The following is a 23,206-nucleotide window of genomic DNA, read 5'->3' as shown; positions in this document are numbered from 1 at the left end:
GATTTAGAGGAATTGTTGAAATCCTATACTACACTAGGGAAAAGGACTGCAGTAAGTAAGTTATATATTTTTGATGTTTTGTTGACCGATTATTTTTAAAAACAAGTGACCAAGTGAACTCCTTAATATGCAAAAATAGGTCACTTTGGACTGACGACTTTGTTTACCAACGGTCTTTCAGTTGGCTGAGAACTCTTAAGAATATTTTTTGTTGAGTTAAAGAACAAATCCCAGCTTTTATAAGTATTATAAGTTTTAAATAGGGATTGTCATGCAGTGCTTCAATTAACTTACTGGACTTAGGCTGTTATTCGATACTTATTTCAAAAAAAAAAACGAGGCTTATATTAAATATCAATACAATAACTTTCAAACAGCGAACTAAGATTGTTTCATAATTATTGCTATTTAAATATCGCATTATACCCTGTTTTGAAACACAGAAACACATAGATATACAAGAAGTAAACAGCAAGGCATAACGACAAGCACTAAGAAGTTGCAAAAATGATGTACTATTTATCTAATTTTAGTTTTGCTGATGTAGAATTTAAGTAACAGTTTGCAAAATGTTGTTTTTATATTTAAATTATTGTTTTGATATTTCGATAGATTTTCTTGACACCGATCGCTGGTTTAGCATAAGCATTTACATGAACCTTCTTCTTATTTGGTACTACAGTCCAGTATGTACCTTGGCCTCCCTAAGGGTTGCGTAGCGGTAAAATTTTTCCGATGCAGAGTTGCTGGCCTTGCGATCAACCCCCAACTTGGAGGGCAAGATCTCCTTATTTGCTAACCCGGAAATAGGATTGGTGTTAAGTAGTTAGAGAATTACCGCATCTATATCTACATGAACCAATTGAGAAAAACATGAGGTTTTGCTTGATAGAGTTCAGGACGTCTATTAAGACCCCAATAAATTAGTTATAATTAAATTCTTTAAACTAGAAATTTTCATTTTTAAAAATCTAGGAATATCCAGTTTATGAATTATTTAAAATTTATTATATTTTACGTATCTATTAAAGATCAGTCGACCTCACTTCAACTATTGTTTTGAGGTACAATTTGGGTTTACTTTATATTTGAAAATAGATATAATTTTCGGGTGTATCTTTACTACACACGAAGCCATATAACAATGCATTCCTCTTCTCTTCCTGCATCTTCAATCATTTTGTTTCAAATAAATGAAATGATCTACAATGATTGGCTTGCAGCTGTTGGCACGCTTTGAATTCGTGTTTAAATTTGATCTACGCTGTTATATTTGAAACTCAATTCATACATTGAGCTCAAAACATACTAAATAAAAAAAAAAAAAAACAAAAAAGAAAAGATAAAAACCTGAAAGAGGAGAGGATCGGAACAGCTGCTGTGCACTGCCACATACAAAGAACACTAATTATCAACTGAATTTTAATCTTTTTTAATAAATCGCCTATATGTCGATGCATATGCCGCCGGAATGATCGTAGTGATCGCAGTTGATCGCAGTGAACAAAACAGAACGCAAATTTGACTCATGCGCCGAGGAATTTCAGAAATACAAAACCAAGAAAAAACTTGTTGAAAATTCAAAAGTTAAACAGGCGAACGATCGCTTTATGGCAGTATCTCAATTTATTATATATGTATGTACCTATATATCTAACCATTTGTATATGTTTACGGGTATGCATTTAGGAGTCCGCCTTTGTATGGCGCACACCTGTTGATTTACAAGTGGTGTCTTTAGTAGTAGTGGCTACTGCCTACTTGTCTACTGTAATTGCGCTCAAATAAAGCAACAATAACAAATCAATAAAAATGACCTTGCAAGGCCGTTCTCTATCTTTTTCTTAAATATCAGAACTTATCTTAAACTAATCGTTTCTTTTTATGTATAAAGTATACTTACAATTGTTTTTATTATTAGTTTTTATTAATTTAAACAGAAAAAAATTTCTTTGTAATTGTACGAAATCATATAACATTTTCACAGAAACAATATGGATTATATTATTTATTATAATATCGTATACTATATTTATTATTGCACTAAATTGGTTTTTTTTATTACGAGATTTAAAAGTGAATTATATGAGTCTGAAGTACCTTTCTAACACTTAATAATATTTATGAACGTAATAAATATAGCAATAAAATTTTAATCACATTTTCTGCAGTAATTTCCATCACTTGAAATAGGATTAAGAATCATTTAAGAGTGACTAAGATTCAAGTAGTGATTTCTACTCCATTTAATTTCCATTCTCCATCCGCCTTTGCACTCTGTTCTAGTTCTTTCAATAAGTCTTTTCCAAGACTATTATGATTCTACAATTCTTAGTCCTCATGTATTAACTTGAGGACCTCTTTAAGTTTGTTTCTTACTATTTATAGAATACGCAATATATTCACTCTTAGGATCTCACAAAACTCTTAGGATCTTTTATGTAATAAAATTACAATGCATACTTGTCCGGAATGACTATATTCTTCGAAAAAAGAAATCTTCATCTTTACTCATTAAAACTTTCAGCAATTCTCTTTTCTTTTTAAACTAAGAAAAAAAGTTAAACTCAGTATACTGAATGGTTTATAATGTAAAAATACTGCGACAAGTTTTCTCTAGATACAAGGCCACAGAAAATTTCTCAAATAATGGATAATTAAACATAAAAAGTTTGGTCATTGAGTTTTGTACCAGAAACTCCTCCCTTATTTGCAATATTCTCGCTGTGATTTACATTGTGAACCAGACATTTGCTATCGATAAATATAAAATCTTCATGATCCTAAGAAATAAAATATTGAGTATTCTTGTTAGTAATCTTATAATCTATATTATAACACTGTTATATGCGGCTAATTAAAATGTCGTACTAAAATACTGAAACCACTCTCTAATTACTTTAAGTGCAGGAGTAAAGATAGATAGAGAACATATCAATCAACATATAAAAATTTTGGAATGTATACTAACTATTTTATTATAGACTCTTCAGCTTTTCTAGATTTGTATACTATTTAAAACTCTGCAAACGGTAAAATTGCGATAGTTGAGAGCTCCATATATTATATATGGAGTTATACTGATTTAGAAATTTGTTTTTAATATACCAGATACCGGTACTTGTAGTACTTGTATTATAAGTTTATAATTTTTAAACTGGTGATCATTTTAGGGGGTCTGCAGAGAAATTTTCTTAACATATAAGAGAAAGAAAGGTGACTGCCTTTGGCAGCAATAAATTAGATCAGGATATATCCACATATTAAATATTTACTTAATGCATAAAGCTTTCTGTATCTTCTACATAAACAAAATATACTACTTTTTTATTTTACTATATCTCATCCAGCATTTTAATTGGTCTTTCGCGCACTCAATTTGTATCACGTGATTAATTTGCATAAGATCTTTTATCTAGAACTATGTTAGATTGAATTCTTTCAGTCCTCTCTTTACATTCGATATTCTATCCACAATATTATTACTTTACATCAATTTCTATTCCTATTCTTACTTTTGGTCTTATTGTTTTTGTTTAAATACAATTTCAACAAAATAGTTCAATTACGACTATTAATACAACGATTATATAGATTTAGAAACAATACTGGAGCTTACTTGCTGTTGCCTTGCTGACTTTCAGGCCAGAACTAGAACTAATCTCAGGTCTACTATTAACGAATAATAAACTATTAAACGACATCGATAGCGTCGTTATCGAGAATATAGCAAAAACAATTCAACGAATGAAAATCAATCGCATTTGATAGAAAGTATTTTGCGATTGGCGAAATCGCCATATCTGATAAGCTAAGTTGTATTAATTGAGTTTCCTTTTGGACCCATGTAGTTGAAAAAAATTTACGAATACTTCACGAACGAATAACGGAAGAAAACCGGTCGTTTAGTTGATAGCAAACTCATCGCTCAACTTTCATCTTCCATTCGGATCAATTAGTTTGTGTCAAGAGTTCGTGTCAACCTGATAGCTTAAGACTAGAAAACGTATTAATTGAGTTTCCTTTAGAACCGGTGTAATTAATAAATTTTTATGAATAAATCACAAATGAAAAACAAATGAAAATCGATCGTTTAGGTGACATCAAACTCGTCGTTTGTCAATATAACTTCGTCTTCCATTCTTATCAATCAGTTTGTGTTAACTGTCAATACGATTCCTTTCAAAATTATAACTAAAGTATATACATTTATGGATTTCCGATTGTTATCAAGTAGTTTTGTTGGAACCTGAAAAACACTTATTCCATAAATATAAGTCTATATTTTTATATGAAGGACACAACTTTTCATGAATGGTTAATTCATTTTTATATCATGATAAGTTCTAATATGATTGTTTAGAAATAGAATGAATAAAATTCATTGTGTTTCCACTTTAAATACTATAGATTATTATCGAAATGTCGATTAAAGTAAAGATAGTATTTTTACTACATAGATAACAAAATATACAAAAAATAAAGTTAATATAAGATTATGGTCTGGAACCATTTTCAATTGAGATAATTATTTTGCTCTGTAAACAAAGCAAAAACTATAAACAATATACTTGCTTAGTTCTCAAAGCCCCATTGTGGCGACATCACTATCGTAGTAAATTAGTTATCAAGACAATTAAATTTACTTTATGGGTTAATAACCTTATTGTAAATATAAGTCGATCAAAAACGAAAACAAAAACAGTTTTCTTAATTATAGTTTGTTTTTGTTTCTTCGGTTATGAGTTTCTTCTGTCACTGCCTTGGATTGTGGGCCAATCCAATATTTACATATACTACTTTTCTGTTATCAATATTTACTATTAGTGAATATTGTACTTTTTTACAATTTATGATTCATAGGTTTTTATTTAATTTTTATTATTATTAGTTTTATATTGTGAATTTTTGCGCTCTTTCTTTTTATTTTATTATGATTTTAATTTTATTGGATTTTTATTTTCATATAGGCCTAAAAGTTTTTGAGTTTAATGTCAAAAATAATGTAAGAGTATTTTTATTCGCATAAGACTATGTCTTGTCATTTTTTCCGTCTGCAGTGACTGCATCGTCTGGAGTCTAGAGTCTAGACACATTAATTTCGTTAAGAAGTTGTACATATTTTTGGCAAACTATCTATGTTCGTCTTCTTAAGTCTCTCAAGTTGAGAACTAAAACTTTATTAAATGCTTTCACTTTCTGCAAATAGATATGATTTATGTATGTATGTATTCTGTAGTTAAAATACTAGATATTGTTATCTAGATACTATATAATAGAGTGATATAAATATATGTTAATATATAATTACAAATTTAAAAAATTATATATATATTTATTTTTTAATATGTATAATTATTCAATTTTGAATTTATTCCTCGACCTGGTTATTTTAATAATATTATGTTATTTTATAAATATATGTATATTTTATAATATGTATATTAAAAAACATTAAAATAATAATAACTATAAAGTTAATTAGTTATTTATAAAAATATTTGTTTTATTTGAGGTTATCAATATGCAATCTGCAGTCTAAGGGGTTTCTTAAATTCGCAGTAAGATTGTTGGATGAATCTGTAATTCGTTCAATACATATATTAACAGGCTATCTTCTTTACTTTTTTTTTCATCAGAATTACAATCACGATAGATTTGGATGTTAGTTGCGTACCATGAAGCGTTTACCATTTCTCGTAGAGCTTTAGACTAGAATCTTTAAAGAATTTTGATGTTGCATGTTGTAGCTGTGCTCTATAGTTAAATGCCATAGGTTCATTCTGGTTTAAGCACACTTTTGTATGAAACAAGCTTATTTTTTTAGGATACTACATGTATATATAAAATTATACTCTTTCGAATATGTATCCAATGCACCGTTGTATATCTATGTATTCCAGTGGCGTTGGCTAAGTAGATTATTCTTTTAAGATCAATTTATATGTAAAATGTTCCCGAGTTCCGACAGTGGTACGCTCTCTGTAGCCAGATTTGCATATTTACTAATGATATATTTAATTATCTTTTTTCTTTCACAAGTAACATACTTGTGTAATGTTGGTTGAAAAAAGCACCCAATTTTTTTTGTCATAGGTAACTATCGGCCAGTAACCTTTAAAAACGTTTCAGTGCCTTCTTTTACGTTTCAATGTTTTTAAAAAAATGATTTCTAAAATATAATTTTTTTTAACCTATAGTTTTAATTTACTAATATTGCTTTAATTTAATTACTAAATACTACTATTTAATATTTTTTAATCGTTAATAATCTCGGGATTTATTTTCTAAAGCTTTACTTTTTTATATGAACGTGATGGAATTTATTAATAAATTTAAAATTCACTACCAGTTGTATATTTTATATATTAAAATGATCATTCAGTCATCAGTTTAATAAGTCAGTGACTTGCGAACAATAAATCCATGCACATATGGAATTATACGCTTTCGAATATGTATTCAATTGCACCTACACTACATGTCGTCAGTTGATGAACATGTTTTTTTTTGTCTTAATACTATTGTTTATAGTTATAAAAATATGATAATTATGATATTCTATATAAAACATAGTTTGAAATCCTATGTATCTATATACATGTATTCTTTACTTTGGAAAAAATGTTATATTTTCATACGGACTGTGATCTGTTCCTAAACAGCTAATGTGCAGTGTAGATTCGTGTGCTCATCGTAAAAAAATGCATTATTAATATTAGCTCAAATAATTAAATAAAATTTAAGTATGAAAAACATACACATACTTACTTAAAATATTTATTTATATAAATATATATATATTTGGATGTTTATTTTAAAAGTTATGAATTGTTCATTTTAGTCATCACAATGGAAAGATGTCACCACTTAGTCATTGCAATTGTCATAGAAATTGTAGACTCCGAAGTATTTTCTTTAAATTTTCAAATTAAACTTAACACGTTTTAAGGCGCCAACCCTTTTTTTTTAGATAAAAAAACATATATTTATTGGTTGATTATTAAAAATTAATATGAAAACCGTCCACTCATGCATTTCGTACAAATTATTTACTTCAAACTATCGCGAATTATAGGAAGTGTTCATGATTAAGAATTAAAAATAGTAAGCTTTTTCTAGTAATCTATCATTAAATGTTTACACCATATAATATGGTTTAACGTGTCATTTACACTAAACATCTCCAAATTACGAATGAGAGATGGACGAATCTTGCAACTTGTAAGATTAGTAGAGTACTACGACCGGGTTATAAACTGAAACAAACATTATCTCTAATCCACAAGAATAAAAGGGATCTCTCTAGACTGACGGCAGTGATCACTAATTTTTGACTTTGACAATTAGGTCGCTGGTAAAAAGTTGTTTAATATTTACTCTCAAATTTATTAATATTTACTGTCAGAACTGTAATTAGACAAAAGTAAAAGAAACTATTTCTTAATTGATGCACTGTTCTCTACAGAAGTCGTTAAATAATTCGTGAAGATAGTGGAAGTTAATATTAAAGAATTTCAAAAGTTAGATCAAATATTGCTGTTTTGACTGACAAACATCCGGACATCCATCAGTAACGAGGATGTTGCAATAAACCAGTGCAAATGCGCTAATTGGACTTATAGAGAGCTACTATTTAAATCAACCAACTAACCACCCAACCAACAAACTTACCAACCAACCAACTAACCAACCAACCAATCACCCAACCAACCTCACTTTAGAAAGAATATTTTCAAAACTAACAACTCTATAAAATACTTAATCAATCAGGCATTATAGCGATCTAATCTATAACACAAATATATTAAAGTACTTTGCTACTTCTCAAATAATATAATAAACATATAAAAATTAGGATTGGTAAAATTACAGAATATAGCTTCTACGACTGACTACTGAGATGGTTATAATATTTGAAGCTGTTCTTCATAAAAATCATTACTATCGAATCTATTAAAGAAGATTCCCGAGATTTGCATGTTAAATTCAGTAGATACTGTTAAAAATTCATTTTGTCTTGGTCATGTCTTTGACCAGATATGACTTTGAAGGGCCTAAATAAAGAAGTCAGTGCTTATTATTTGCATTAGTATAACCTGAAAAAATTTATAGGAACTATTTTCTAATTTAAAGAGTTTTAGGATTTGAACGAGTTGAAGATCCGTATAGGATCTTTTTTTTAGTCCATAGCATTGTAGGAGTGGAAGAAAGAAATCAGTTTATAATTTCTCTAATAGTTGTGTATTGTGTATTGCTTATAGTTTAATAACTATATCTAACATATATTCTTAACGAGTAACAATAGAACAACTAATAATTCTCAGGTTTTTATAACAAATAAAAACAAAAAAAAATTTTTTTTGATTATATTATATATTGTTTTATGATAGTAACTGTTTAAAAATAAAATATTAACACCTTTGTTCTAAAGTTTTTCAAAATAGCTCCGATTTTGATAATACTTTATCAAAAAGTTGAAAAAAAAATTATTAATAGTCATAATTTTATTTTTTAATTAATACTATTCCCTATCAGAAAAACATGAAAAAATCCTCCTAAAGTGGTTCCATGTGATACATAATTTTTATTGTTGGCAGGTGCCATGAAACGCGGTATTTTTAATTTTATTACGAAGACGGTGAAGCGTGGCATAGTAAACACCTATTGGATATTGTATTCCACAACAATGACTACTATATCCTTAATTTCAAATGAAATTTTATTAAAACATTCAATTTACAGTACCAAGAAAACATCTGTTGCAGATGTTGTTGCATTCATAATATTTTGGGCAGAAAACATTTTCGAAAATCAATAAACCTTCATTGAATCAGTGAAAGAGAAGCTACAACAAAGCTGTTCACTGCTGCATGAATGCAGGTAGACATCCTGTGCAGGATTATGTGCAGTAGGAACCGAAAATGTATCCTGCGTACTTCGTTACGTGCTTATGGGAAGAACTGCTGCAATTGGATGAACTCATATGAAAGTGTGTACGTAGACATATCTTATTCAGCTGGTGGTTAGGATATGTGCATTGACGTATCTTTAAAGTCATATCCATGAGTTTGTTGGACTCATTTTCAGATACAGTGCAATGACTTGCAACTCTCGTTTTGCGCATTTAGCATGCGCTACAATTTATATGGATACTTCTATTATATTTGTGATTATAGTACTCCAATATGACGCCATTTTAATTTTACAGAATTTTTTAATGCATGGCTGCAATCCTTATTTCCGTCTGTTTGCGTGAAAAGGGTTCTCGTATATTCGAGGCGCATGTAGAAGATTTACCTAAAATAGAATTTTTTATAAATATATAAGTATGTATAAAAGATATATGAACCTATGCATTTGACTCCCTTTTCCCTTCTGGGAGCCTACTATGAGTTTAAAAGTGCATTAGTGTTGGTAGTTGTAGAAAATGCATCGTAGTTGAGTACTATTACGAGTACTAGGATGTGTAATAGTACGCGATTTTTTAGAGTGAACTTTTGGATACCTAAAATCATTTGCGCTTATATAAAAGCTACAACTAATGTGCTACATATGTATATAATTTTAGACAATAGTAAAAAACAAAGGTATTTATATTATATAAAGATTTTTATTTAATTGATTTTTAACGTACATTTTGACGAAAGAAACTAAATTTTTAGTATAAACTATTGTTTTCAATAGAGTGGTTTTTACCGAATAGATGCAAAATTCCAACAACAAAAGTTTTTTTAATTATTTTTAAATAATTGAATTTTTGACTGAACATATAGCTGTTTCTAGTATTTATTATATTTAATTATTCATAAATAACTTTTTGAGACTGCAAGTAACAAGGATTGAAGAACCTCTCTATTGAAAATATTACTTTATATATTAAAAATTTGGTTTCTTTCATCTAAACAAATGTGAAAAAATCAATTTAATATAGAACTATTTTAGAATAAAATATGAATATAAATATTCATTTAATTTTCCAAATTCGTCTGAGCGAATGATGGAGTAACATTAGCATGACTATATCCGTATTACGTGCTTGGATGAGGTGTCACAAATAATGCCTCTACAAAAGAAAAATATTGAAATTTAACAAAAAAAATAAAAATATAATTAATTCAGTTATACCACAGCTAATTTATGAATCTATTCTAATATAACACAGCTAGTGAATTTGTTAATGAAGTATGGTTTTGGGTCAGTTGGCTGAAGGAACATTGACTCTGAGCTTCAAATTTGACAGAGCACGAGTTTGTTGTTGCAATTTCACTATTGTGTGATAAAGTTTTTTATTTATTTATAAGTATTTAAAATATATATTTAAAAATATGAAATGAAAATATAAGACCCTTTTTATTAAAGTACTTTACCTTTCTTAATAACACTCATATATTTTATTGTAAAACCATTGAAAATTTCTAATTTAAATAACATTCACTAATATGTATTTACAAATATACTTTATATATTAATATATGTATACTTTCTTTCAATTTTATAGTCATAACAAATAACAAGAAGGTTTTTCCATGTCAATATTTAATCTCGTCAAAAGGTTAGTTTACTTACACCAATTATTTAAATAAGTCAAGACATAATACTATCTATGAATTTACAATGTCGATGATTAATTAATCTTATATTTACAAAATATTCATATCTTCAAAAAAACAATTCCAATTTTAAATAAATTCATTAAATTCCAAGTTGTGAAATAAAAAAACCGTAAAAAAAATCCTCGACTTTAAGAACACATTCTTCTAGTTATCAAGAAGTGGTTTTGGTAGTATTAAAGTTAAGTAGTAGTATTAAAGGTAGACTACGGCATGAAACTTATCGTAATCTACCAAGAAATGGTCACAAAAGCAATATAACAACGATCGACTAGTATGAATGTAAACAATTATTTTCGATACGCGTAGACAAGTACGATCCATCTATATAATTGCTAACATTTTTTTCAGATCCACTTCCAGCCATTGTTGATTGTAGAGTATAAGCGATGTTTTGATGTTTATATTAAAAGTAATAAAGATACAAATAACACAATGGATTAGTAGATCTAAGAGGATCCTTAAGAATACGTCAGTTTCGGTTTAAAGCTTTTAGCAACCTATTGACTTTACTGCAAATATATAATATTTTTGCATTGCTTATAGTAATGGAGATTCAAGTTTAAGTGATGTTTTGATATTTGAGTTCAGATGTAGTTTCAGACACTTCTCTACGGCATAGTTATAAATTTCCTGTCAATTTAATCAGACTAAAACTAACAATGTGACGTATGGTTTTTAGTATAACTTATTCATAGAACACTTCCTACACTTATCTGTTGGTATGTTCTTTCGATCTTTTACAATATTACTTATAGAATCCTATACATATTTATCTGTGTTCAAGGTGTTTCTTGAACTTTCTTCGTTATTATTTTACTCTTAGATTTATTTCTTTGACTTTTGCTTGTGTTAATGCAAATATATGAGCCAACTAACTGCTTGCTTAAGTGGAGTGAAGAGATTTACTTCAGAATTGAAATAAATTTAATATTATATATATTATATATTATATTTATTGTATTTAATTAAAGCAATACAAAACGGAAAGAAATATGACAAATGTCATCAACACATTTTAGTATAATTAAGGTCTGTTTAATATTTTCATTGAGTATGTTCAATGCTTAATTATTACAAAATTCAAACACAACCTTGCGTCTTAACGGCAATAAATGCAGTATTGCAATACATATGCAACAGCAATTGCATAGCATTTATTGTCATTCGTATATCAATTAATGCCATTTACTGGGATAAATATGCAATCAATAATTGTAATTATCGGTGCAGCTTGAACGGTGTGTTATAGTTCTATTCCATTTCCTTCTAATAACTGTTTTAGAGAAAGTCCAGTTTGTATTTAAATGCAGGGTGTGCTTGAAAATGGTAACTAATTAAGTCAAAAATTTTTGTAAACATTAAGAACTTAGTTAACTTTTAGAATAGTAAATGTAAAGTAAAAACGTATTCATATAATCCAGCGTTCACTAAAATCAGTACTCATATTATCATTATCGAGCGATAACATATTGTATATTGAAATAAATAAGTTGTGGTTTAGTTACGATAGTCTTTTGCTTTCTTTAATAAATCATATGGCATTTAAATTTAAAAAATATGTAGTGATAATAAGTCGCTTTCCAGTGCAAAAATAAAAATTTATTAAAATCTTAATCAGTAGAATATATAAAAATATAGTGGTTTTTAAAACAACAAATGTGATTTTATTTTTAAGTAAAACATAACGATGAAGTAAACAAAAACGTTTTTTCCCTTACCACATCAAATTAGTTGTTTTATTATCAATTATTTGCATTTTAATTAAATAATCATGTTGAGTATTTTCGTTAGGCCTGCAACTTTGCAATGATTAGTGCAGTTGATATAGCACTACAGAAATCAGAGTAAATATGTTGAGTATTTTTGCTAGACCTGCAACTTTGCAATGATTATTGCAGCTGATATAGCACTACAGAAATCGGAATAATCGATTTCGCTAGCATTAAAGTTAAACTTGTAAACAGAGGTCTTTTTTGAACACACAAATACTTTAATATTATAAAATAGTAAAAAAATTAATGTGAACAATTATTAATTTTTGTTTATTATCTGTTATTGATCAAAATATAGAAGGTAGTTTTATTGTTTTTAAAGAAATCTGTTTCCAAATAAAATTAATCTTACTATTAAATTTTGCTTTGATTCGCGAATATTTTTTTCAGTGCATCTCGTTACCTCTAGGATTAAATCAATACAAAAATATAAAACACAATGTAAAAGAAAATTATTCCAGAAAATGCATTAAATATGAATAATTAAATATGAACATAAAACATAAATTACATAAATAATAAATATAAATATTATATTTTAACATTTTTAATATAAATTGTAGTTTCAACTAGAGTAAATTACATTTGTTTTCTTGCTCAAACATATTTGGTCCACAATGAACGAGAGAGAGAGAGACTAACTTTTTTCATATTTCATTGTAGTATCAACATAAAAACAAAAACAATGTTGTATGAACTTTGCAGTGAGAAAATATTCACCATGTTTTGCTCATTTCGCTTTTGAGTTATGTTCGTCTTTTTAGTTGTTTTCAAGCGCTCGACTCAGTTTGTACAAATAATATAAAAGAAGTTTCGAATTAAGCTAACAATAAAAACATTTAAATAAATTAAATAAAATGCATGAAATAATTGCAATTAAGTTATTATAATTAATATATAAAAGCTTTAATATAATAAGTTTTTAATAAGTAAGTTCAAGATTTCGTTGAGTTTTCATTAAAAACGTGTTAAAACCGTAATAAATCTAAAACAAAAATTTTAATATAAAGCAATATTTGGTGATATATTTTATATTTAAACTAACGAAGTTTTTCAACAAATATTAGTGGATAATTACTTGATTTTTTCATAAAAGAGAAACTTTCAAGGTATGAATTTATACTATGTGTATTAATTTAATATAAAGTGTATTATATTGTAAATATGTACTTGTTTTTTTCCATAAAATAAAGTACGTGACATCACAAAACATTTTATCTTTTTAACCTCAGTTATAAATATATTATACATTTATTTTTCTGAAATATATGTATATGTAGTGTAAATTTCCATATTATCTTTTTGTAGAAATTGTTGTTGTTTCCCCGTTGAGGTCGCGCTGTAATTTCAATATGGCTGTTGAGCTGGCAGGGTTGTATAGTAAAAGTTTATTTGGTGTAGCAGACTACTTTTAAAATATACAATGTGCTAAACATAAATGCATTTAAAAATAATATATAATAATAATTCAGATATTTTAAAATGTATCAATACGTTTTTTGAGATAAAAACCAATTTATAATATTTAACTCAAATGCTTTTCATATGCAATTGTTACATAAAGTGTTTAAACATACAAAGAATTTTCAAACATATGGAAAATTGCTTGATAATCAATTCTATTATATATTTTACGTTAATAGAATCAATATTTGCGATCATTTGGTATTGAAAAATCCTAAGAAATAATATTGTTTTAGTGGGTAAAACAATGCACTAAAATGCATGCATCTTAGATTCAATACCTACTGCGGTCTAAGTTTGATGACACTGCTTAATATAATAAACAAAGTCGAAAACAAAAAGAATATATATTATCGTATATAACAGGTATCCTTTTACTATATTACAATAATTTTCTTTATTTTATTTTATCATTGATTTTATGATTTATGGTTTTAATGAGCAAATATTTATATACTTTTGAACGGGCTGGGCAAATATTTCAATGTTTAAATAAAACACAAATTTATAAATTATTCTTAGATAATATATTTTATTTTCCCAACATTTTGACTATAATCTATGTTTAACTTCAAGTAGACTATGGACTACCTATAGTAGTAACTGTTCATGATATACAAAAAATATGCACGTATTATCTATTTATCAAAAAAGAAAAAAATATAGGATCAAGCTACTTCATTTGTTTCCTTGTAATACATGATGTTTTTAAAGAAATGTACATAATATATCAAAAATTAAACGTAAAATATATAAACGCATTTTAGTGCTGCATAAAAGTATATGAAATATATTCATTAAAAGATTACTTATTAAATATATATATCTATATAGATATATTTAAACAAAAAATTATTTTTTAAAATATATACACATGTATAAAAATATAAATATAGGAACTATGAAGCTTTACTAAAAAGTTATCTAAATTTTAAAAATACAACTCTGTTGAATATATAAATTTATTTTTATACGCTAATTAACATTTCGTTAAAGTATTTTACCATATCTTTTTAAAATGTACTCAGGCAATACTGAAATGAAACTGCCATTTATATGTTTTAAATTAACAGCTTCAAAAAATTAAGTATAATATTGCTCTCTTATTTATATTGAATAACTTATAATTAATTTTGTACCATATATATATGTTAAGTATCGAAATGTATGAGTAATGTTTTTTAGTATCAATTCGTAGATTATTTATGCGAAAATTTGATTATTTTCCCATATTGTAGAAAAAAAAACAATTGTTTACCAAAATTTTCCAATAACAGTTCCCATGATATCATAGCACGTATATATGTTTGTAAATGTATATTTGTTTTTGCGATATTCAGTTACTCTCTGCTTATATCTTTTGCATTTTTACACATTGGTAGCTACGATATTATCTTATATCGAAGTAATATTGTGTTGCTCTTCTGGCATATGAGTACTAATTTTTGTGCTTACTACGTTTTATAATGTGCAAAATAAAAAACAGGAAAACAAACTAATTCATTATATGTGGGAATGAAAGATTTCTAACGAAATTTTGATGACAACATCATTTGATGATAATTATTTTAAATCTGGAACTCGTAAATTTGTATAATTTCAGAAAACACTGTTAATATATAAAAAAAAATTAAGAATAAATATTCTAAACATTATTGGAGCAAATTTTCTAATAAAATTTTCTTAGTATTGAGAAATAATTTATAAGATTATTTCTATACTGAACCTCAAATTAGCTCGCAATTTTCTTAATTTCTTTGAATGCTGAGCATCTTTTCTTTTCTCCGTGTATAGATTGTTATGAGAAAAAATATTAAAAACAAAACGCAATTCATATTGTATATATCAAAACATTTCGGATATCCAAAAAAAATATTTTAGTATAATTAATGTGTAGTAAAGTATGTATCATCGTTCTTATTTTTGGTAACTTATTTCACATTTTGTTTACTGCTTTATATTATCAAAAAAAAATATTGTTTTGTTTTGAAAACAATTTCCGCTCCGCTACAATCAACTAAGCATGACGTATTTATTTTTATTTCTTTTTGAGTTCATTTTTCTATGTTTAAATACATATCTACACATACATATCTCTTACTCTTTAACTCTTCATATTCATTTTTGTGTCAAAATAAAAAGAGGAATATAAAAACCAAAAATAATTTCCACTTCCACTCTGGATTTACATTATTGGTGCGTATTTGTTGCTTTGTTTACTTTTTTTATGTTTCCTCTGCAAGCGGAAGTAGTGCATTCAACCATGCTAGCAACTAAACATCAGCGTAAATTCAGGTATGTCATACGCATGGCATGGGTATACCATCGAAAACATTAGAGTGTAGTATTTGTATATAAACTTTTTTATTTTTAAAATCTTTCAAATATTTTTTTTTTAATAAGTGAAGTCATAAATACTGAGAATATCTTATCAAAATTTTTAGGCGTTTTATATGAAATCAATTGATTATGTTTTAAAATATTTTCTTTATAAATTTTTTAATTAAAATTTGGTTATTTTTATTACCTCATTTTTAATAATATTCAGTTATTTTGTTCTTTTGGTCTATAATTTCTAGATTGCAATTTGAAAGTGTCGAAAAGAAAGTCGATTTCGATAAGAATTGGTTATCTATACTTAGTTCGTAAATACAATAAAAGTTTATATTTAAAATTTTTTTATCTCTTATAATATGAACAGAATTCGATATATTTCTGCAAAAAATTGTTTTTTATTTTTTTATAAAATATTCTGTTTACAAAAACAATCAACATTTGAGCCTTAACAAAATATTATTTATTGAGCATCTTCAGTTGTAATTGATTTTACTTCTATTATTTATTAAACGTACTTTTTTATTTATGAATGGAAAAAAATTATTATTTTATTTTCTTTTGAACTACATTCTAGTAAATATTGACAAATTATATATTTAAAAAAAAAAAAATTCCATAAGGTTATATGTTTGATTCTAAGTACTTTTAGTTATTGACTTAATAGTTATTAAGATTAATAATGCACCATGTTTTTAGTAGTATTTTTATCTCTTATGATTAGCATTTTTAACTAAAGAATATATAAATTTATAATAAATTATTATTTATATTTAATAATATTGATTATATGATCAACAAATCATATTGTTCTCGCTTTCATTGCTATCCTGTAACTTTGAATAATAATGTTAAAGATACTAATCGCTATTATAACAGTTACCAGAACTTATCTACTTCATTTATACTCTATATAATATGTATTCAAATACACCAAGTTATAAATTATTTTGAGTTCCCCTAATTTAAGTAGTTATATTTTTTAACATCATTCTTTTATACTACGCTTGTCTTATTATTCTGTAATAACATATAATATAATCGGATACGATTTTGCTATCAATGTAACCGTCTTTTAACACTATATCTCGAGAATAACTTTTGTTTGTTTTCCGTAGTTTCTAACTTATGCTGGATTTTCTCAGTTTCTTAAACGTATTTTGACAACAACATCATCTTGTACCTTATATATTTATGTAAATTGTTTTATCTTTGTATATAATATGTATTTATGTGAAAACAGTTATGTACTCTCGTAAATTATCCCGTTAAATAAATGTATTTACCATATTTTATTTTTCAAATTTAAATAAATATTTTCTTTTCGTCATAGGACGAGACACTCTCGGGATGAAAAAATTAACATTAAAAAAAATTTAGTATTAATAAATATAGAATAATAATTTACTAAACTAAACATTTTTAAATTTGTTTTATATATAAAAATTTTTATTAGGTATAAAAATATTATGAAATTTATTAATTAAACAAAATGTTAGGGTGTTCTATTATTTCGTCCAATAAGTATTTAATCTGTATTTTTAATACAATTATTGTTTATTCTATAATCTATGCTGGTGGTCGTACTGTTATTCTTTTATGAATATCCCTTATTGAATAAATGAAGCCGAGCCTATAATACGAAAAAATATTATGAGAAATATTTAACATACTTTTTGTTGTTGTTGTTTTTTTTTTTTCTTTACGATATCTGTTTTGAAAATCTCTTCACAAGAATTCCCAGCTTAGCGTTTGTATGAGAAAAGAATATACGAGAAGGAAGAGAAGAGACAACACACATTTTATCGCCTGTCGCGACTACAATCAAAATTAATCTTTTATATTTTTTTCCTCTCCATGCAAAGCATAAATAATTATCGTAGCATAAAGTGAGTTCACGGAATTCCCAGAATTTTCTTGTAACTAAATTATGCTTTCTTGTAGCACAAAAAAAAAAAACAACTAAACATACTACTTCTGTGAGAAGAATTCTTCGTATCTTCTTGATGATTTAAAAAATTATGGTATGGGGTCTTTTTGACACTCGAAACCGAGTAAAACGTAGTCTTGTTATTTTTTTTTATGAATGGATGACACATAGTAGTTGGAATAAATAAATAAACTTTTTATATGAAAACAAAAATTTTTAAAAAAAATGCAAGGCTTTTTTTGATATTAAACCATGATCAAGTCACAGTTTTGACTATTGTTTTAATTAAATTTTGTTATATTCTTAAATTTTATAATTATCTATATATTTTTATTTTTTTTATTTAAATAAATACTAACAAGCAATTTAACTGCTTTTCTTAATACTTTGTATTGATCTTTGCCGAAAACTTAAATACAAAAATGAAAAAAAAATTAAGGGCCAACATGAAAAATCAGCTTCACAACAACAACAATACAAACGGAAATTGATGATCGATGGATCTTAGTAGAAATTGTTACTTAACGAGCTCATATGCTTGCTTCTTTGGTTTTGGTATTGGATAGTTGGATGCTTGCTGGCTCGTATGCTTGTGTGGCTTTTCTGTGTAGGTATATATGTATGTATGTATAGATCTGTTTACAAAGGGTATTTTGTTTCTTTGGTTTTTTTTATGTGCAGCTCAAGTGCAAGAGTGCAGTGCACATACAAACAAACCTGTGCATATTTGTTCAATAAGGAAAGGCATTTTTTTCTGCTTTTGGTTTTTTTTTCTTTTGTTAATCTTAACGCGGCTGCATTTCTTGGAAGGACAGTTGAAAAAATGTTATTATTTTTATTTTAATTTTCTTTTCCATTCTTTTTCTTTATATGTATATTTTTTTTTATTTTATTGTTAAATCAGTACGTTTCTTGCACTGAAGAACGCAAACAACAATAACAACAACAAAATAATAATAATGAAGAAATGCATGTTCACTGCACAGTAATCACGATTCTTAAACGCTTGCGTTCGTTCTACTAGCCCCTCTTCTATTCTATACTGTGCTGTGTTATGTTGTCTGTCTGTCTGTCAGTCAGTCAGTCAGTTTTTTATGTGGTATTATTGTAAATTGAGCTCACTTCTTGTATCTGGTATCACCGCATTCCAATCTCAGAATAAAGTTAAAAAAGAGCGGAACATTAAATGAAAAAATATAATAATAATAGAAAAGAAATAAATTGTTCCCACAACGTTCGAGTACTTATCGTCGTGCGTACGCGACGAGTATCCCATCCCGCAAACGAGAACGTAAATACTTTGTACTAGAAGTTACTTTGTTATTGTTAATGTTGTTGTTGTTTTTACTGTTGTTGCTGTTGTTGTTGTTGTAAGGTTAGACTTTATTTACTTAATTTCATTTTGCTATAATTGTGTTTATTGTTGCTTTGTTGTTGCAAAGAGCATAATTCAAACTTTATAGTTATTAGTACTTAAACTTTTTTGAGAGCTTACTTTAGTCGCAGTTGTGTATGCTTGCAATATTGTATATCCAAAAAAAAAATAAAAAACAAAAACAAAATAACTCCAATAAGAAACTTAATAAGAATTTTTTTTTTCATGCTTATATATCTCTCACAACATAAGTGTATTGAGAAAACAAAAACAAAAACCAACAGAGCACCAAAGCAACAAACAAAAAAAGTTGTTTGACTGCATTCCAATGTTTTCATATGTTTGCTTGTTTGCTTGCTTGCTTGCTTGCTTGCCTGCTTGGTTTGGTTTGGCTGCTTTTATGCTTGCTGATGACGAGACTAACTTCATAATATAATTTCTGGGATTTGATCTTGTGTCGGTGTATACGTGTATGTATGTGTCTGCTACACATATACGCATTCGTTTCGTTAGTAAGTCCTCTTTGACTTGGTTTGTTTTTCCTTCACAGTTGTTGCTTCACTAGTGCATTTAGTCTGCTGGTGCTAGCACGCACGTAGTCATTTTTACAATCCAATCCAAGTCGTTGGAAATCCACAGTATTTCCTTTTTTTTTTGTGTTTTTGTGCATAATTTTAATTGTAGTCTTTAAAAACTAAATTGTGTCAAATTATATTCAATTTGTAATTACAATTAAACGATAATTTATTTTATTTTGGTAAGTTTGATAATTGTAATTCTTGTTTTTTACGTATTTTTATAAGTGACTGTTCTTGTGTTTTTTTATTTTTTTTGTTTGGTTTTTATGTGTGAAACATACTGAGTAATATTTTTCTTATGTGTAATCTGGCTGTTTTCATAAGAATGAGTCGGTCTATGTCTCCAGCTGGACTGTGCCCCACAATATGTTTTCTGAAGTGTTATTCTTACTAATATAATTTTCTGAGTTTTATAATTAAGTTTTATGAAGAATTGAAAGTTTAATAATAATTTATTATCTATAAAAAAACATATTGTTAAAATTATTCATTACTATTAATATTAAAACTGAGTTGGCACAAATGGAATATATTCTTTACCGATTGATAATATAGTAAATTCTACTTAAAATAATAGTTTATGTTAAAAAAATAAATAGTTCATTTAAAAATAAAAAAAAAAACAAAAAAGAGCAAATACTTAACTTTAGCGAAATAAAAACAAAAAAAATAGTTCATTTTAAAAAAAATAAAAAAAAAACACAACTAGTTCATACAATAATTGTTCTAAGTAACTTTAGAAAAAAATAAAATAAAAAGATCATAAATTGTAGCATAAGAAAACCTGTGATATAGCTCGTGCAATAATAAATTGTGCTGTTTGTTTTTGTAGCCCGAAAAAATCTATAAAGCAGATAGTATTAAAGGAATTATCAAGATTTATACATTGGTTAGGATGTAGATAGTTTAAGATGATGATAGGGAGAGAGTTGACGGGATTATTTAAGACAAGGATTGAGGTTAGGTGAGACTTAAATTGAAATCAAACTAGAATCAAAGCCGAAAAAAGTAACCTCATTTATCAGACTGGTCCAAAAACCAATTGGACTCTAATTTGTACGTACATTAAAGCAGAAAAACAGATAGACGTCATCACAGGGGTATTAAAAAGAGCTACACAATCAGTTTGTTCATAAATATCACAAATGTTTATATAATCATAAATATGATTGATATTTATATGATCATAAAAATTATTTCTTACAGTTTGTTGTGACATGAAGATAAGTGGTTTAGTGCTAAGTCTCCATCATATTGCCTCAATCCTGAACAGATTTCGAATGCTCGTCACACTATTACAGTATATATAGTGTGAATCAATGTCTTAAAATTCTGTAATAATTATAAATACTTTATTAAATCAGGGTAGCCACTCCCAGCCGGTGGGTATTTTTAATCAGTGAGTTTTGTAAAAAATGTTAGTATCAGCAAATTATAACATGCCATATACATAGTATAGATCATAGATAGTATAGATAAAATGATTAATATAAAGTTTCTCTAGCAAAAGATATTAAATGGATTGAGCAACATTTCTAAAACAACTGTTTGCACTTTTTTCATACATTGAGTTACACATAACATTTTATGTAGATAATATTGTATTACTATACAAATTACATATGCATTTCCGTATATAAAATGTGATTAATTTTAAGTGGAAATTTCTTTGTTTTACCGATACTGTTTATATTTGTGCTTTCAACTGATTACCAATAACTTTTTATAGTTGCTCAAGAAATATAGTTTTGCTTTACTCATAAACAAATTGCTTACATTAAGTGTTTTATTGCAAATATACGATCATGTACTATTACAAAATGCTGACCAATACAGTAAACACTAAAAAAATAATAGAAAATTATAATAAATAAATGATCATGGAATTCCTTTAGTTCATACAATTCACCGCAAGACAAAAGCAACTTTAACAAATGGTAATTGCGTTTTCTTTGTCTGGCTCCACTCTCTACCCAGCAATATTTGATTGTAAAATGTGATCATTGTATATACAATATGTTATATGAATCTCATATAAATTTAAAATGTTTTTTGTTAACTATAACTTCAGAAAGGACTGCTATTAACGTTGGAAATGTTTATAGAGATTTTCTTTGAAGAATTTCTAAAATTACTTTTAACTGTTAACTATGCTTATATATTGGTTTCCATACCCAATACGACTTTCTTCGCTAACTATAATTTTATTTTTTTTCAACGTTTTCCTTTTTATTTTTTTTTAAGCTTGCTTTAGCTTTTTCTTATTTTAATGTTTACTATATAAGTAAAATTCAGCATCAACTGTTTGCTATAGTGGAGCAAAGTCATATTATGACTAAATCATTTATTTTTTTAATTAAATTATATATCCATCACTGTTACACTATTATGTGTATTTTCATTGAAAACATATAAACTATAGATAAATCTGTTTTTTTAGTGATAAAAACATAAACATTACTCCTCCTATATTATTAGTCATTACAATTCTGATATTTTTTTGCACAAAGTTTATGTTTCAATTTAAACAAATGAATCACCATAACTTGTAAATGTCACACTACTTGTGAATTGCTCTACTAATGTAACTCTAGTAATTATGGAAGAGACCTCTTCACTTTACACTTGCAAGCACTCAATGCTAAAGTTAGCTTCCATAGCAAAATATGTAAGTCCCCAAAAATTAAAATTTTACAAAGCAATGCAGTAAAAAGTAATTGAAGAATAAAATTCTTTTTAAGATGCTTAAAAATCCGTGAAGAAAACATGTGTGTAAAGATTTTCAATACAATTGAATTATAATATAATTAATACTAATAAAAAACAAAAAGATATAAAAATTATAAGTAAATTATAATAATAAATGATTAATTGCAATAAATAATCAATAATATTAAATAATTAATAATAATAAATAATTTATAATAATATACGATTTAAAATAAATTTTTTATAATATTAATTAATAATAAAAATATATTTTTTATAATAATAAATAATTAAGATTAATAAATAATTTATAATAATAAATAAATATTAATAAAAAATAATTATTAATAATAAATATTTAATAATAATAAATAATTAATAATAATAAATAATTAATAAAAAAAAATATATTTAAAATAATAAATAAT

The 23,206-nt window shown here is 26.4% G+C and overlaps 1 protein-coding gene across 3 annotated transcripts in view; it reads left to right on the top strand.

Annotated features, from left to right (window-relative positions):
• LOC119665838 (death-associated inhibitor of apoptosis 1) overlaps window positions 1-23,206 on the top strand; it is a 41,435-nt gene that overhangs the window by 9,568 nt on the left and 8,661 nt on the right. The window contains exon 1 of one of the 3 annotated variants that reach the window (XM_038075094.1): window positions 13,456-13,497. The exons of 1 other annotated variant lie outside the window; for it this stretch is intronic. The gene's annotated coding sequence lies outside the window, so the exon portion shown is untranslated. Of the gene's footprint in view, window positions 1-13,455; window positions 13,498-20,038; window positions 20,249-23,206 lie in introns of those variants that run through there. One more of the 3 variants, XM_038075105.1, reaches the window with a different exon arrangement.

Source organism: Teleopsis dalmanni, chromosome 1, assembly GCF_002237135.1.
Source record: "Teleopsis dalmanni isolate 2A chromosome 1, ASM223713v2, whole genome shotgun sequence".
Taxonomy (NCBI): Eukaryota; Metazoa; Arthropoda; class Insecta; order Diptera; family Diopsidae; genus Teleopsis; species Teleopsis dalmanni.
The sequence above is the reverse complement of the archived record's forward strand: the minus strand, read 5'-3'. Positions and strand labels throughout refer to the sequence as shown.